At 53.4% G+C, this 14,422-nt stretch overlaps 1 protein-coding gene across 3 annotated transcripts in view; it reads left to right on the forward strand.

The window, feature by feature from the left end:
* The first annotated feature begins 8,878 nt into the window (after positions 1 to 8,878).
* VEPH1 (ventricular zone expressed PH domain containing 1) overlaps positions 8,879 to 14,422 on the forward strand; it is a 73,067-nt gene continuing 67,523 nt past the window's right edge. For 2 of the 3 annotated variants that reach the window (XM_068144853.1, XM_068144856.1), the window contains exons 1-2: positions 8,879 to 8,934; positions 9,338 to 9,465. The gene's annotated coding sequence lies outside the window, so the exon portion shown is untranslated. Of the gene's footprint in view, positions 9,047 to 9,337; positions 9,466 to 14,422 lie in introns of all 3 variants that reach the window. The other variant, XM_068144854.1, reaches the window with a different exon arrangement.

Genomic DNA, 14,422 nt, shown 5'->3' on the forward strand with positions numbered 1-14,422 from the left:
GAGCGGCTGGGACTCGACGATCTTGAATGCCTTTGCCAGCCTCAGCGGTTTCGTGGTTCTGGGAGACCTTTAAGATCATAGAGTCCAAGAGTGACCCCAGCGCTGCCTGCTCAGCACCAAACCATGGCCCTCAGCACCACATCTCCAGGGCTCTGAAATCCCTCCGGGGATGGAGACTCCACCACTGCCCTGGGCAGCCTGGGCCAGGCCTTGACAACCTCTTGGGGCAGAAATTGTTCCTCATGTCCAACCTAAACCTCCCCTGGGGCAACCTGAGGCAACCTGAGACTGTTTTTTCTTATCCCATTGCTTGTTCCTTGGGAGAAGAGCCCAACCCCCACCTGGCTCCAGTATCCTCTCAGGGAGCTGCAGAGAGCAATGAGGTCTCCCTCAGCTTCCTCTTCTCCAGGCTGAATGCCCTCAGGTTCCTCAGCTGCTCCTCCCCAGCCCTGTTCTCCAGACCCTTCCCCAGCCTTCTCTGGAAACACTTCAGCCCCTCCACATCCTTCATGAACTGAGGGCCCCAAAATGAAACCCAGGATTCGAGATTCAGCCCCAGCAGTGCTGGCACAGGTCAATCTGGACGGGACTGTGAGCATCCTGCTCTGGTTGCAGATGTCCCTGCTGACTGCTCAGGGGAGTTGGGTTAGATGAGCTTTAAAGGTCCCTCCCAACCCAAGCCAGGCTGGGATGCTGTCAGTGGTGCTGATCCTCTTTTCCACGACAGCATTGCTTGCAGCCTTGTATATTTCATGTGCAGAGTGACTGCTGGGAGAAACAGAGACACAGGATCCTCTTGCTTGGCAAAGACCTCTCCCTGGAGCTGTTCAAGAAAGGTGTGGCCATGGCCCTTGGGAATTGGTTTAATGGCTGTGGTGGTGTTGGGTTGCTGGTTGGACTGCATGAGCTTAGAGGTCATTTCAACCAAAACAATTCTGTTAGGCTAGACTAGACTAGACTAGAACAAAACAGAATAGAATAGAATAGAATAGAATAGAATAGAATAGAATAGAATAGAATAGAATAGAATAGAATAGAATAGAATAGAATAGAATAGACCAGACCAGGTTGGAAAATACCTTTGAGATCATCCAGCCCAACCTATCACCCAGCACCATCTGATCAACTCAACCATGGCACCAAGTGCCTCATCCAGGCTCTTCCTAAACACCTGCAGGGATGGTGACTCCACCACCTCCCTGGGCAGCACATCTCAATGGCCAATCTCTCTTTCTGTGAAGAACTTCTTCCTAACATCCAGCCTAAACATCCCCTGGCACAGCTTGAGACTGTGTCCTCTTGTTCTATGATTCTACCACATTTTACACTGTTCCAGCATGGTGAAGGTTGGAAGGGAGCTCTGGAGCTCCCCCAGCCCAAGCCCCTGCTCCAGCAGGGCACCCACAGCAGCTTGCCCAGCAGCACAGTGCCCAGGGGGGGTTGGAAGCTCTCCACACCAGGAGACTCCACAACCTCTCTGGGCAGCCTGCTCCAGGCCTCCAGCAGCCTCACACCAAACAACTTTCTCCTCCTGCTCACATGCAACCTCCTGGGTGCCACTTTGTGCCCCTTGGCCCTTGCCCCTTGGCCTGTCCCTGGGCACCACTGAGCAGACTCTGGACCCATGTTTTAATTTGATCAGTAATGATAGTCAGTGAAAGCTGGGGAGGGACTTTTGAGGGTGTCAGGGAGGGATAGGACTGGGGGGGATGGAGCAAAACTAGAAGTGGGGAGATTGAGATTGGATGTGAGGAAGAAGTTGTTCCCCATGAGGGTGGTGAGAGCCTGGCACAGGTTGCCCAGGGAGGCTGTGGCTGCCTCCTGGCTGGAGGTGTTTGCAGCCAGGCTGGATGTGGCTGTGAGCAACCTGCTGTGGTGTGAGGTGTCCCTGCCCATGGCAGGGGGTTGGAACTGGCTGAGCCTTGAGGTCCCTTCCAAGCCTGGCAGCTGTGTGATTCAATGATCTGTGATAGAAGGAGAGCCTAATGATCAATCTTTGTAGGATGTGTACTTTTGGACATGAATATTTAAAAGCATTTTGATAGGAAGGAGAGAATTTCCTGCATTTTTAATCCAGTTTTACTTCTCTTTCTCCTCACAGAGGCTGAGCCTGGCTGTGGTGTCTGCAGCCTGGCTAATTAACACGGGGCTGGGGGGATGATTAAAGGCAGGCTCCGGCTAGCTGCATTGTTCCTGTTTAATTGCTGCTCAAGCCCCGGTGCAGGCTCGGCTTTGGCAGCTGAGCAGCGTTTGTCTGGCAGGGTGAAGCTCCTGGTTTGTGGCCATAGGGCTCAGCTGGTGCTGATGAGCAAAAGGCAAGCAGGCTGGGGAGGTTTCCCGTGGCACACAGCCTTTTGGGAAGGAAGAGGTTCTGTGGTGTGGAGGCACACAACGCTTTGGGATGGAAGGGACCTTTGAAGGCCATCTAGTCCAGCACATCCCAAGCCTTGCAATAGTTGGGCTGAGGTGCTCGGGTGGTGCCTGTGGTTGCAGAGCTTGCTGGCTGGAGTCTCCTCCCCTGTGTAAGTAAAGCTGGGCTTCCTGGCAGGAGAAGGAGGGAGCAGGCTGCAAGGAGCCACCTGCACTGGAAGAGGGGCTGGAATGCAGAGGACTCATCTCCTACACCTCCCCACTGCCTAAAGAAAAGTCTTCTTGCTGTAAGCAACCCATGTGGTACCCAATGCAGCACTGGCTTGAAGCTGGGCACTAACTGGAGAGCTCATACAGGCAGCTGGAGAGGGTAAAACCATCCTTGGATGCTCCTCACAGGTGAGGAAGGTGAATGTAAGGATGCTGCTGGTTAGATGCAATCTGTTGACCTCAAAGGAAAGACTGAGAGAGCTGAGGCTGGTTTGGTCTTGAGAGGGGCTCTGAGGGTTGGGTGTCAGGATGGAGGGGCCAAGCTCTGTTTGGTGGTGCCCAGGGATGGGGCAAGGGGCACAAACTGGAACCCAGGAGGCTCCACCTCAACATGAGGAGAAAGTTGTTTGGTGTGAGGGTGCTGGAAGCCTGGAGCAGGCTGCCCAGAGAGGTTGTGGAGTCTCTTTCTCTGGAGACTTTCCAAACCCACCAGGATGTGTTCCTGGGTGACCCTGCTCTGGCAGGGGGTTGGACCCCATGATCTCCAGAGGTCCCTTCCAAGCCTCACCATGCTGTGATTGTAATATTTAAGTCCTATTAATCCCAGTGAAGAAGAAACAGCAACTTCTGTGTGGGTGTCTAAATCCTTTTAGAAATCCTTTCACCTCAACAGGAGCAGAAGCTTCTTTCCAGTGAGGGTGACAGAGCCCTGGAGCAGGCTGCCCAGGGGGGTTGTGGGGCCTCCTTCTCTGGGGACTTTCAAAACCTGCCTGGATGCATTCCTGAAAGGAGGTTGTAGCCAGGTGGGGGTTGGTCTCTTCTCTCTAGCAACCAGCAGCAGAACAAGAGGACACAGTCTCAAGCTGTGCCAGGGGAGGTTTAGGCTGGAGGTGAGGAGAAAGTTCTTCCCAGAGAGGGTTGTTAGCCATTGGCATGTGCTGTCCAGGGAGGTGGTGGAGTCCCCATCCCTGGAGGTGTTCAAGAGGGGATTGGATGTGGCACTTGGTGCCATGGTCTAGTCATGAGGTCTGTGGTGACAGGTTGGACTGGATGATCTTTGAGGTCTCTTCCAACCTTGGTGATACTGTGACTACCCTGGGTGACCTTGTTCTAGCAGGGGGGATTGGACTGGATGATCTCTGGAGGTCCCTTCCACCCTTTAATATTCTGTGAGGGGGGGGGTGGTGTGTGTGGAAACCAAACACCTTTCTAGAATCAGAAGTTGAAATCCAGAATCACAGAGCTGTCAGGGCTGGAAGGGACCTCAGGGCTCAGCCAGTCGGGCAGGGACAACTCACACCACAGCAGGTTGCTCACAGCCACAGCCAGCCTGGCTGCAAACACCTCCAGGCAGGAGGCTTCCACCACCTCCCTGGGCAACCTGTGCCAGGCTCTCACCACCCTCATGGGGAGCAACTTCTCCCTCACATCCAATCTCAGTCTCCCCACTTCTAGTTGTGCTCCATCCCCCCCAGTCCTATCCCTCCCTGACACCCAGAGATTGATCCAGGCCAGTTGCTGCCCTCCTGTGTCACAAAGTGCAGCTTATGACATCAACTTAAAAAGAACTAACTAGAAGGATTCAAGAGAAGACAATGTGGTGAAAGACAGCCCAATTAGCTCAGCAATGCAAAGGACACTAACAAGTGGTGTGCAGCATTAGATATTTATGGCTACTGGTTGGTTCTGCTGTCACAGAATGAAAATGAATAATGCATTAGCCCCACAAGTTTTCATTAAGTGAATTTTCTTCCCTTGCTTTGCCATTAAAACAAACTCCTTGCTCTGGAGAGATGCTGAGCTGCTCAAATGTGTCCAGAGAAGGGCAACAAAGCTGGGGAGGGGTCTGGAGCTCAGCCCTGTGAGGAGAGGCTGAGGGAGCTGGGGCTGCTTATCCTGGAGAAGAGGAGGCTCAGGGGAGACCTTCTTGCTCTCTTCAGCTCCCTGAAGGGAGGTTGTAGCCAGGTGGGGGTTGGTCTCTTCTCCCAGGCAGCCAGCAGCAGAACAAGAGGACACAGTCTCAAGCTGTGCCAGGGGAAGTTTAGGCTGGAGGTGAGGAGAAAGTTCTTCCCAGCAAGAGAGATTGGCCACTGGGATGTGCTGCCCAGGGAGGTGGTGGAGTCCCTGTCCCTGGAGGTGTTTAAGAGGAGACTGGATGAGGTCCTTGGTGCCATGGTTGAGTTGATCAGATGGTGCTGGGTGAGAGGTTGGACTGGATGACCTCTAAGGTCTTTTCCAACCTGGTTAATTCTGTATTTCTTGCTGCATCACATTAACCCTTTCCTGGCAGCACAGAGGGGATGAAGGTACCAGGAGGCTGCAAAAGTGAAGCTGGAGAAGGGTCTGGAGGACAGGGCTGGGGAGGAGCAGGTGAGGGACCTGGGGGGTGCTCAGCCTGGAGAAGAGGAAGCTGAGTGAAAACCTCATTGCTTTCTCCAACTCCCTGAAAGCAGGCTGGAGCCAGGTAGGGGTTGTCCTCTTCTCCCAGGGACCAAGGGATAGAATGAGAGTAAACAACCTCAAGTTGTAGCAGGGGAGGTTTAGGTTGGAAATTAGAAGAAATTCCTTCACTAAAAGGATTCTGCAATGCTGGCCCAGGCTGCCCAGGGAGGTGGCTGAATCCCCATCCCTGGAGGGCTGTCAAAGCTGTGGAGATGTGGTGCTGAGGGACTTGGGTTAGGTCCCAGGCCTGGTGGAGTTGGGGAACAGTTGGATTCAGTTTTAGAGGTCTTCTCCCAGTCAACCAGCTTTATGGTTCTCTGAGGTGTGATAAATGGAACTGATAGTGGAGGCTGTTTAATACCATGTCTTTCCTGTCCCTCCAAGGAGAGAGCAACATCCACTTACAGATGAGGAAGACTAAAGGGGCAGTCTGACTTGATGGAGAGAATTACCTTTATGGTTCAAGTTATTCAGAGTGGATATGAGAATTTCAGGCTCAGCCTTATCCCACAAGTCCTGCTGAGAAGGGGAAAATACCCCACCAAAACTCTAATGCAGTGAGATGAGAATCATAGACTCATAGAACTGTCAGGTTTGGAAGGGACCTCAAGGCTCAGCCAGTTCCAACCCCCCTGCCATGGGCAGGGACACCTCACACTACAGCAGGTTGCTCACAGCCACAGCCAGCCTGGCTGCAAACACCTCCAGGCAGGAGGCTTCCACCACCTCCCTGGGCAACCTGTGCCAGGCTCTCACAACCCTCATGGGCAACAACTTCTTCCTCACATCCAATCTCAATCTCCCCACTTCGAGTTTTGCTCCATCCCCCCAGTCCTATCCCTCCCTCACACCCTCAGAAGTCCCTCCCCAGCTTTCTTGGAGCCCCCTGCAGATCCTGGAAGGCCACAATGAGGTCTCCTGGGAGCCTTCTCCTCTCCAGCCTGCACAACCCCAACTCCCTCAGTCTGTCCTCACAGCAGAGCAGCTCCAGCCCTCTGCTCCTCCTCGTGGCCCTTCTCGGGACACCTTGCAGCACCTCCAGAGCCTTCCTGGCACAGAGGCTCCAGAACTGGACCCAGAGCTCCAGGTTTTCTGAATACCCTAAATTAAAGAAGACTCCAGGCTGGCTGTGAAATTAATAGAGCTATCAACCCCCTTCCACTGTCAGTCTGCAACCATTGTTAATTATTTACAAGCAGGCTTCTGCAGGAGGAGCACTGTGGCTGTCATCGTGGTGCTTAGGGGAGCAAAGAAGCTTTGGCTGGAAGAGAAGATGACTCATGGAGGCTAAATGCACTGAATGGGGAATATTCTCTTTTCCCCCCCAATTAGCTGGGAGGGAGAACAATAGCCTGGCTCTTTGCTAACGAGATGTTTGTGTTCTACAAAGCCTCAACCAAAACAAAGATGTTCAGGGCTTTGTTTAAACCAAGGGGTGAAGGAATTCCTGCTGGAGGGAAAGTTGAACCTCAAGGGGTTTTGTTGGGGTGGGTTGGGTTTGGGGTTGTGTTGTTTGTTTGTTTTTCTCCAGGATGGAGGGAAAACTGCTTTCATAAGTTCAGATCTGCCTTTTCAGAGAGTGGAATGGATCTTCAGCAGCAGCCTGGCTGGCTGGGGAGAACCTTCAGCCAGTTTGCTGATCAGGCAGCACTGGGAGGAGTGGCTGCCTTCAGCCAGACCTGGCCAGGCTGAGAGCTCGGGGAGAGGAACCTCAGGAGGTGCGAGCAGGGCAAGGGTAGAATCCTGTAGCTAGGGAGGAACAACCTCCTGCAGCAGCACAGGGGAGGGGGGACCTGCTGGAAAAGACCTGGGAGTGCTGGGGGACAAGATGATCATCGTCAGCCAGCATTGTGCACTTGTGGCCAAGAAGGCCAACGGTGGCGGGCATTAAGAAGAGTGTGGTCAGCAGGTCAGAGGCTCTCCTCCTTTACTTTGCCCTGGTGAGGCCACTTCTGGAGTATTAGGTCCAGTTCTGAGCTCCCCAGTTCGAGAGACAGAGAACTGCTGTAGGGAGTCCAGGGGAAGCTCCAAAGGTGCTGGAGCAGCTCTGTGAGGAGCAAAGGCTGAGAGCCCTGGGGCTGAGAGCCTGCAGAAGAGCAGCTCCAGAGGGGATCTGAGCAAAATCTGCATGGTGGGGGTCAAGAACACCCTCAACCATCTCAGTCTGTCCTCACAACAGAGGAGTTCCACCCTCAGATCGTTTTGGTGACCTCCTCTAGACTTGCTCCAAGTCCATGTCCTCCTTGTGCTGAGGACTCCAGAGCTGGCCCCAGCCCTGCAGGTGAGCTCTCATCAGAGCAGAACCTCGTTGAAACTGTCTCCATCCACCACTAACTTTGCAAGGCCAAGGCTGCCCTTGGCCTTCTGGTCTGCCAGTGCCCATTGCCACAGATGGAGAGAGGGGATCCTGCCCCTCTGCTCTGGGGAGACCTCACCTGCAGGGCTGGGGCCAGCTGTGGGGCCACAACACAAGAGAGACCTGGAGCTGCTGGAGAGGGTCCAGAGGAGGCCACCAAGATGATCAGATGGCTGGGGAACCTCCCCTATGGGGACAACTGAGAGGGTTGGGGCTGTGCAGCCTGGAGAAAGCTCCAGGGAGACCTTAGAGCAGCATTTCAATATCTTCAGGGGAGCTGCAGGCAGGCTGGGAAGGGACTGCTCAGAAGAGGCTGTGGGGATGAGGAGCAACGGTTTCAAACTGGAGCAAGCCAGAGTTAGGTTGGACATCAGGAGGAAGTTCTGCACAGGGAGGCTGGGGAGACACTGGCACAGGCTGCCCAGGGAAGTGGCTGAAGCTCCATCCCTGGAGATGCTCAAGGTCAGACTTGATGTGTCCCTGGGCCGTCTGTTCTAGCTGGAGCTGTCCCTATGGCTTCAGGGAGCTTGGACAAGTTGACCTTTGAGTGTCCTTTCCAGCCTGTGAATCTGTAAAAGGTCCTTGAGTGCAACCTTCAACCCAACACCACCACAGCCAGGGCTGCTCCTGTGCAGTCCCAGAGGAGGAGGACACAGCAAGCACCAGTTCCATCAAGACCCCTTGGGCCTGTGTGTAGGTAAGACTTTTTAGCTAGGGCTGGCTTGTTGGGAGTCTCTTTACCAGAGGAAAGCAAAGGCTGACACTGCAGAGAAGCTGAAGGTGGAAGGAGAGCATCTCCAGCCTGCGTGCACGATGCTGCTGCAAGCGTCTAGAAATCATTTCTCCACTACAGCCGCCAAGCTTTGGAGATGCTCAGGTAGGTCTTGGCCACTGGTTCCACCTGGGCAGTTACACTTTCCAAGGGCTGGCTGCAGATCTACCACTTGGGAGGGGAAGGTGCAAGGAGTGTCAGCTGCAAGGATCCTTCCCTCCAGCGCCCTGCTCTCGGCTGACGCTCCTCTGCAGACGCTGGCAGGGTCCAGCCTCCTCAGCACCTCCTGAAGCGAGGCCCCAGAAGTAATATTAACTTCTGCAATTTCCTCCTTACACTTAAGCAGGTTATTAATTAACTGAAGTGTAACCACTGGCTGTTGATAAATCCTTTTAACTAATTCAAATTCCATATCCAGCTCAGAGTTGTTTTCGCTCAAGCTGCGGCTGCCGGAGTTAAGCTTTGCAGGGAATTAGTTCTGTTCCTGGGTTGGTTTGGTGGCTTTGGGTTTGTTTTGTTGTTTTTGAGTGCTGCTGGAGGTTTGGTTTTTTTCTGGGGGGGGGGCTTGGATAATGGAGAGAAGATGTTTGTTTGCTTGATTCCACATGACAACTCCAGGGTAACTGACTAGCCTGTACGGTTGGCTTGGCAAGGCTGTGCAGCCAGCCAGCAGCTTTGCATACCAGAGGCAAGGGGGGGGGGGGGGGGGGATGGAGGAAGAGGGCAGGAGGGGAGGGGGGGACCTGCCAACTCCAATGGCTTTTTAATCAGCATTTCTCTAAAGGTGAGGGACTTTTGAGGGTGTCAGGTGTCATAGGAGCAGGGGGAATGGAGCATAACTGGAAGTGGGGAGACCCGGATTGGATGTGAGGAAGAAGTTGTTCCCCAGGAGGGTGGTGAGAGCCTGGCACAGGTTGCCCAGGGAGGTAGTGGAAGCCTCATCCCTGAAGGTGTTTGCAGCCAGGCTGGCTGTGGCTGTGAGCAGCCTGCTGTGGTGTGAGGTGTCCCTGCCCATGGCAGGGGGATTGGAACTGGCTGAGCCTTGAGGTCCCTTCCAGCCCTGGCAGCTCTGTGATGAAACGCCACAATTTGCCTTCAATTATTAATGCTTTTGGTTTGGGGTTTTCCTTTGGGTTTGGTTGGGGGATTTCTTGTGTTTATTTTTGTTTGTTTGGGTTTGTTTTCAGAGGTTTCTCTTCTGAGAGGCTGCTGAATAACTTCCCTGGAAGAAGGAATTCCTCCGACGCTTTGCGCCGCTGCTGAATTAATTCCACCGCCCGGGAAGGAAGTTTGGAGGAGCAGCGAGATCCAAAGGGTGAATAATGAGAGTGGTTTCTGAGAGGGTAGGAAATGAAAGGCTTTCAAGAGGCTGTCTCTGTGTTTTCTGTCGGCTGTGGGTCGTTAGCAGCCTAAATGCCTTGCAGGGATGCTGGTGAGGGATGCGAGGCAGATCCAAGTGCCTGCCTTGGGGTGGGGCACAGCTCCCGTTCCTCACTCCTGCCGTGCTCCTCACTCCCTTGCAGGGCTCAAACACCTTGCCCCTTCCCTCCCCTGTGCTCTGGAAACGCTGTGCAATGATCGCCTTGGGAAGAGCTGATCAGAGCGCCTGTGATCACCTGGGTCTGCCCTGAGTGACTCTGCTTTGGCAGCGGGGTCGGACTGGATCGTCTCCAGCAGTCCCTTCCATCCCCTGATTTTCTGTGACTTTCTTTTCTCCTCTCTGGCTGATTTCTCCCCCCACCCCTCTTGATTTTTCTCCCCCTGGGTGGGTGTTCAGTTTGATTCATTTTTTTTCCCCCTCCCTCTGATTTCTCTTCCTTTCCCCTCCCTCTGGCTGATTTTGGTCCCTCTGATTTCTCTTCCTTCCCCCTTCCCCTGGCTGATTTGAGTCCCTCTGATTTCTCTTCCTTTCCCCTCCCTCTGGCTGATTTGGGTCCCTCTGATTTCTCTTCCTTCCCCCTTCCCCTGGCTGATTTGGGTCCCTCTGATTTCTCTTCCTTCCCCCTTCCCCTGGCTGATTTGGATCCCTCTGATTTCTCTTCCTTTCCCCTCCCTCTGGCTGATTTGGGTCCCTCTGATTTCTCTTCCTTTCCCCTCCCTCTGGCTGATTTGGGTCCCTCTGATTTCTCTTCCTTGCCCCTTCCCCTCGCTGATTTTGGTTCCTCTGATTTCTCTTCCTTTCCCCTTCCCCTGGCTGATTTGGGTCCCTCTGATTTCTCTTCCTTTCCCCTTCCCCTGGCTGATTTGGATCCCTCTGATTTCTCTTCCTTTCCCCTTCCTCTGGCTGATTTGAGTCCCTCTGATTTCTCTTCCTTGCCCCTTCCCCTGGCTGATTTTGGTTCCTCTGATTTCTCTTCCTTTCCCCTTCTCCTGGCTGATTTGGGTCCCTCTGATTTCTCTTCCTTTCTCCTTCCCCTGGCTGAGTTTGGTCCCTCTGATTTCTCTTCCTTTCCCCTTCCTGATTATTTTTATCATTATTATTTCTTTTCTCCTCTGATTTTTCCCCTCCCCTGGCTGTGGTTTTGGGTTTTTCTGGGTTTTTTGGGGTCGTATTGGTTTGGGGTTTGTTGTTGTTTTGTCTGTGTGTGGGGTTGGTTTGTTTGTTTGTTTTCCCTGGCTGCTCTTTTTTCCTCTCTTTTTTTGTTTTCCCCTCTGATTTCCTTCCCCCCCCCGGGTGATCTTTTTGTTGTTGGTGGTTGGTTTTTTGTTTTCCCCATGCTAGGAAAACACTGAGCAAGCAGGTGAGGGAAGCCTTGGGCTGCGTTGAAGCTGTTGTGGAGCGGACTGTCAGCTAGTTGGGAGCAATCTTAGGACGCCCAAGGGTCTCAGGAGGCCTCGAGGGGAAGGACAGTGGCTTGGTGTTTAGTTTATTTCTTGTCAAGTCCGACTTTCGAGTTCCAGAGGAGCTCCCCCCTCACCTTGTAACCCCTCCTGCTCTGCTGCGTTTAGCCTTCCCCTCTCTCTTTGACCAGAAATAGACATTTAAGCCTTCGGTAATATGTCCTAACAACTTCTTTGTTTCTCCAACAACTTCTTTTCCTCTTCCCCAGCCCCACAGCCAGGCAGCTCTGTCACAGCGCGGAAAGCTGATTAAGCAGCGCTTTGAAACGAGCAGCTTCTGACAGCATCACCATGACAATGAAGTCTGTTTGGTATTTGGGGAGCGAAGCCACTTATGCCACATTAGCCCCGGTTTTGTGTCTTCTTTTAGCGTGAGGTTTCGAGATCATGAAGCTATTTAAGAGACGAAATCCTTGCGGAGCTCTCTTCTGATGTTCAAAAAACGCTTAGTCCTACCACTTAGGATGGGATTGTTCTGGACCAGCAGCCAGCCAGAAACCTCGGGGATGCCCTTTTATGCTGCAAATTGTGTTGCCACGGCGTATAGATCACGGAGTCGATAGGTAGAGAGGCACGGAAATAGGTAGAGATGTATTAAAAACTCGGCCGAAGCATCAACTGGCTGCAAAGGCAGCGCTTCAGAAGTTCATGGCTCCGTTCTTGCTGCTCTCTGCAGCCCAAATTGCCTCAGATCTGTGAAATCTGCTTCACTCCAAGCGCCATCTGACCTGGAAAACTTGCAGATTAAGCCAGTTTAACACTGGGGAGAGTTTATTGACGTCTTGGCTCATACAGCTAGAGAATAACACTGAACTTCAAACCGAGGACAGTCCCCTGCAGCTCTGCTAGGAGAGAGAGGTCTTAAAAGAGGCTGTGGATGGTCCCCTGCGGCTCTGCTAGGGGGCAAAGGATCTGAAAAGAGGCTGAGGATAGACCTCTGTAACTCTGCTAGGGGAGAAGGGTCTTAAAAGAGGCTGTGGATGGTCCCCTGCAGCCCTGGTAGGAGAGAGAGGTCTTACAAGAGGCTGTGGATGGTCCCCTGCAGCTCTGGTAGGAGAGAGAGGTCTTAAAAGAGGCTGAGGGTAGACCCCTGCAACTCTGCTAGGAGAGAGAGAGGTCTTAAAAGAGGCTGAGGGTAGACCCCTGCAACTCTGCTAGGAGAGAGAGAGGTCTTAAAAGAGGTTGTGGACGGTCCGCTATGGCACTGGTAGGAGAGGGAGGTCTTAAAAGAGGCTGTGGATGGTCTCCTGCAGCTCTGGTAGGAGAGAGAGGTCTGAAAAGAGGCCGTGGACGGCCCCCTGTGGCTCCGCTAGGAGGCAGAGGTCTTAAAAGAGGCTGTGGACGGTCCCCTGCAGCTCTGCTAGGGGAGAAGGATCTGAAAAGAGGCTGAGGGTAGACCCCTGTGGCTCTGCTGGGAGAGAGAGGTCTTAAAAGAGGCTGTGGATGGTCCCCTGTGGCTCTGGTAGGAGAGAGAGGTCTTAAAAGAGGCTAAGGATAGTCCTCTGCAGCTCTGCCAGGAGAGAGAGGTCATGAAAAAGGCATGGGTTGCTCAGGGAGGTGGTGGAAGCCTCATCCCTGGAAGCTTTTAAGGCCAGGCTGGATGTGGCTGTGAGCAACCTGCTGTGGTGTGAGGTGTCCCTGCCCATGGCAGGGGGGTTGGGACTGGCTGAGCTTTGAGGTCCCTTCCAACCTTGAGAGTTCTGTGATACTCCAGGAAGGCTGCAGAGAGACTTTTGCTGAGGGGGTCTGAGCCAGACCAAGGGGGAATGGTTTGGAGCTGAGGCAGATGAGGGTTAGAGTGGAGCTGAGGAAGAAGTCCTGCAGCAGGAGGGAGCTGAGGCTCTGGCCCAGGCTGCCCAGGGAGGCTGTGGCTGCCTCCTGCCTGGGGGTGTTCAGGGCCAGGCTGGATGAGGCTGAGTGTAGCTGAGAGCTGTCCCTGATGACCTTTAAGGTCCCTTCCAACCTCAGCCACGCTGTGAATCAAGCTCTCATATGTACAGCTCAAATCTTTGGAAGGTTAAGGGAACTTATTCTCATTTCCTGGAGAGTTTCCTTCACTGTAAAGAGGGAGGGGGGAGGACAGAAAACCTTCTCTCCCCTTCCCCTTTGATGGAAAAGGTGTTATTTTTCCTCTTTTACTTTGTCCTTCTAATGTCATCCTGCAGAATCCAAAACTGCAAGGCTCAGCCTCTCAGCTCAAAGTTCAATTGGCTTTTGGATGCCCTCAGGTCCAGCTGCCCCTCTTTTACATGGAACTTTTGCTGTTAATCTTCTGGGGGGGGGGGGGGGGGGGGGAGCTGTTTTGCAAACAGGCCAATTCCACTGCTCCCAGCTCTGGAACCTGCCAGGCTGCCTTTTATTCTGATTGCTTCTGATAAGGAGCTTTGGTAAGACTGCTGTGCCTGCAGCAAGCAGGGAGCTCGCTCACCTTGGAGGGACACAGCTTCAAGGTGCCAGGGAGCTCCAATAGGACTCTTTCAGCTCGGCATGAAAAGGGAAAGCAGGGGTTGAAAACTCAGAAACAAACCTTTGAACTGGATGTGGGACTGCCCCAGGAGCTAGTGGAAATGGCCTGGGTGAGGAGCTGAGGCTGTTGCTCCCTGCCTAGTGGTGGCCTGAGGTCCCTTACAAGGGCTGAGGACACTTTCTCACCCATGTTTTGACCATCTGGAGGCATGGATGTGGCACTGGCAGGATGTGCCAAGTGTGGCAAGACCCTTGGCCTCTCTTCTGGTGCTTTCAAGCCTCATCTGTCTTAAATGCTGATTTAAAAGCTAAAATATCCCAGAAGCCCAGCACGGTGGTGGGGTTTGGAGGGGACCTCTAGAGCTCACCCAGTCCAAGCCCCTGCTCCACCAGGGCACCCACAGCAGCTTGCCCAGCAGCACAGTGCCCAGGGGGGGTTGGAAGCTCTCCACACCAGGAGACTCCACAACCTCTCTGGGCAGCCTGCTCCAGGCCTCCAGCAGCCTCACACCAAACAACTTTCTCCTCCTGCTCACATGCAACCTCCTGAGTGCCACTTTGTGCCCCTTGTGCTGTCCCTGGGCACCACTGAGCAGAGCCTGGCCCCAGCCTCTTGCCCCCCAGCCTTTAGCTCTTGCTGAGCATTGCTCAGCTCCCCTCTGGGGCTGCTCTTCTGCAGGCTCTCAGCCCCAGGGCTCTCAGCCTTTGCTCCTCCCAGGGATGCTCCAATCCTTTTATCTTGTCTTCTATTCTGTCTTCTAGTCTGTATCCTACTGGACACAGCCATGATCTGGTCCTGAGCAAGGAGATGCTTGGAGGCCAATTTTCTCCTTTGAAGACCTGTGCAAGGGAAGTGTTTGCAGCCCTCTTATGTAACCTGAGTATTAAGGAGACTTGCTTTAATTCCATTTCAAAGAGCTTAGAGTCAGTGAATGCTTTTGCAGTGCTGCTGTCTGGAAGACCTA

The sequence above is a fragment of the Melanerpes formicivorus genome, unplaced genomic scaffold (genome assembly GCF_026170545.1).
Source record: "Melanerpes formicivorus ecotype bairdi unplaced genomic scaffold, bMelFor1.0.p_v2 SCAF_12, whole genome shotgun sequence".
In the NCBI taxonomy this organism is placed as follows: domain Eukaryota; kingdom Metazoa; phylum Chordata; class Aves; order Piciformes; family Picidae; genus Melanerpes; species Melanerpes formicivorus.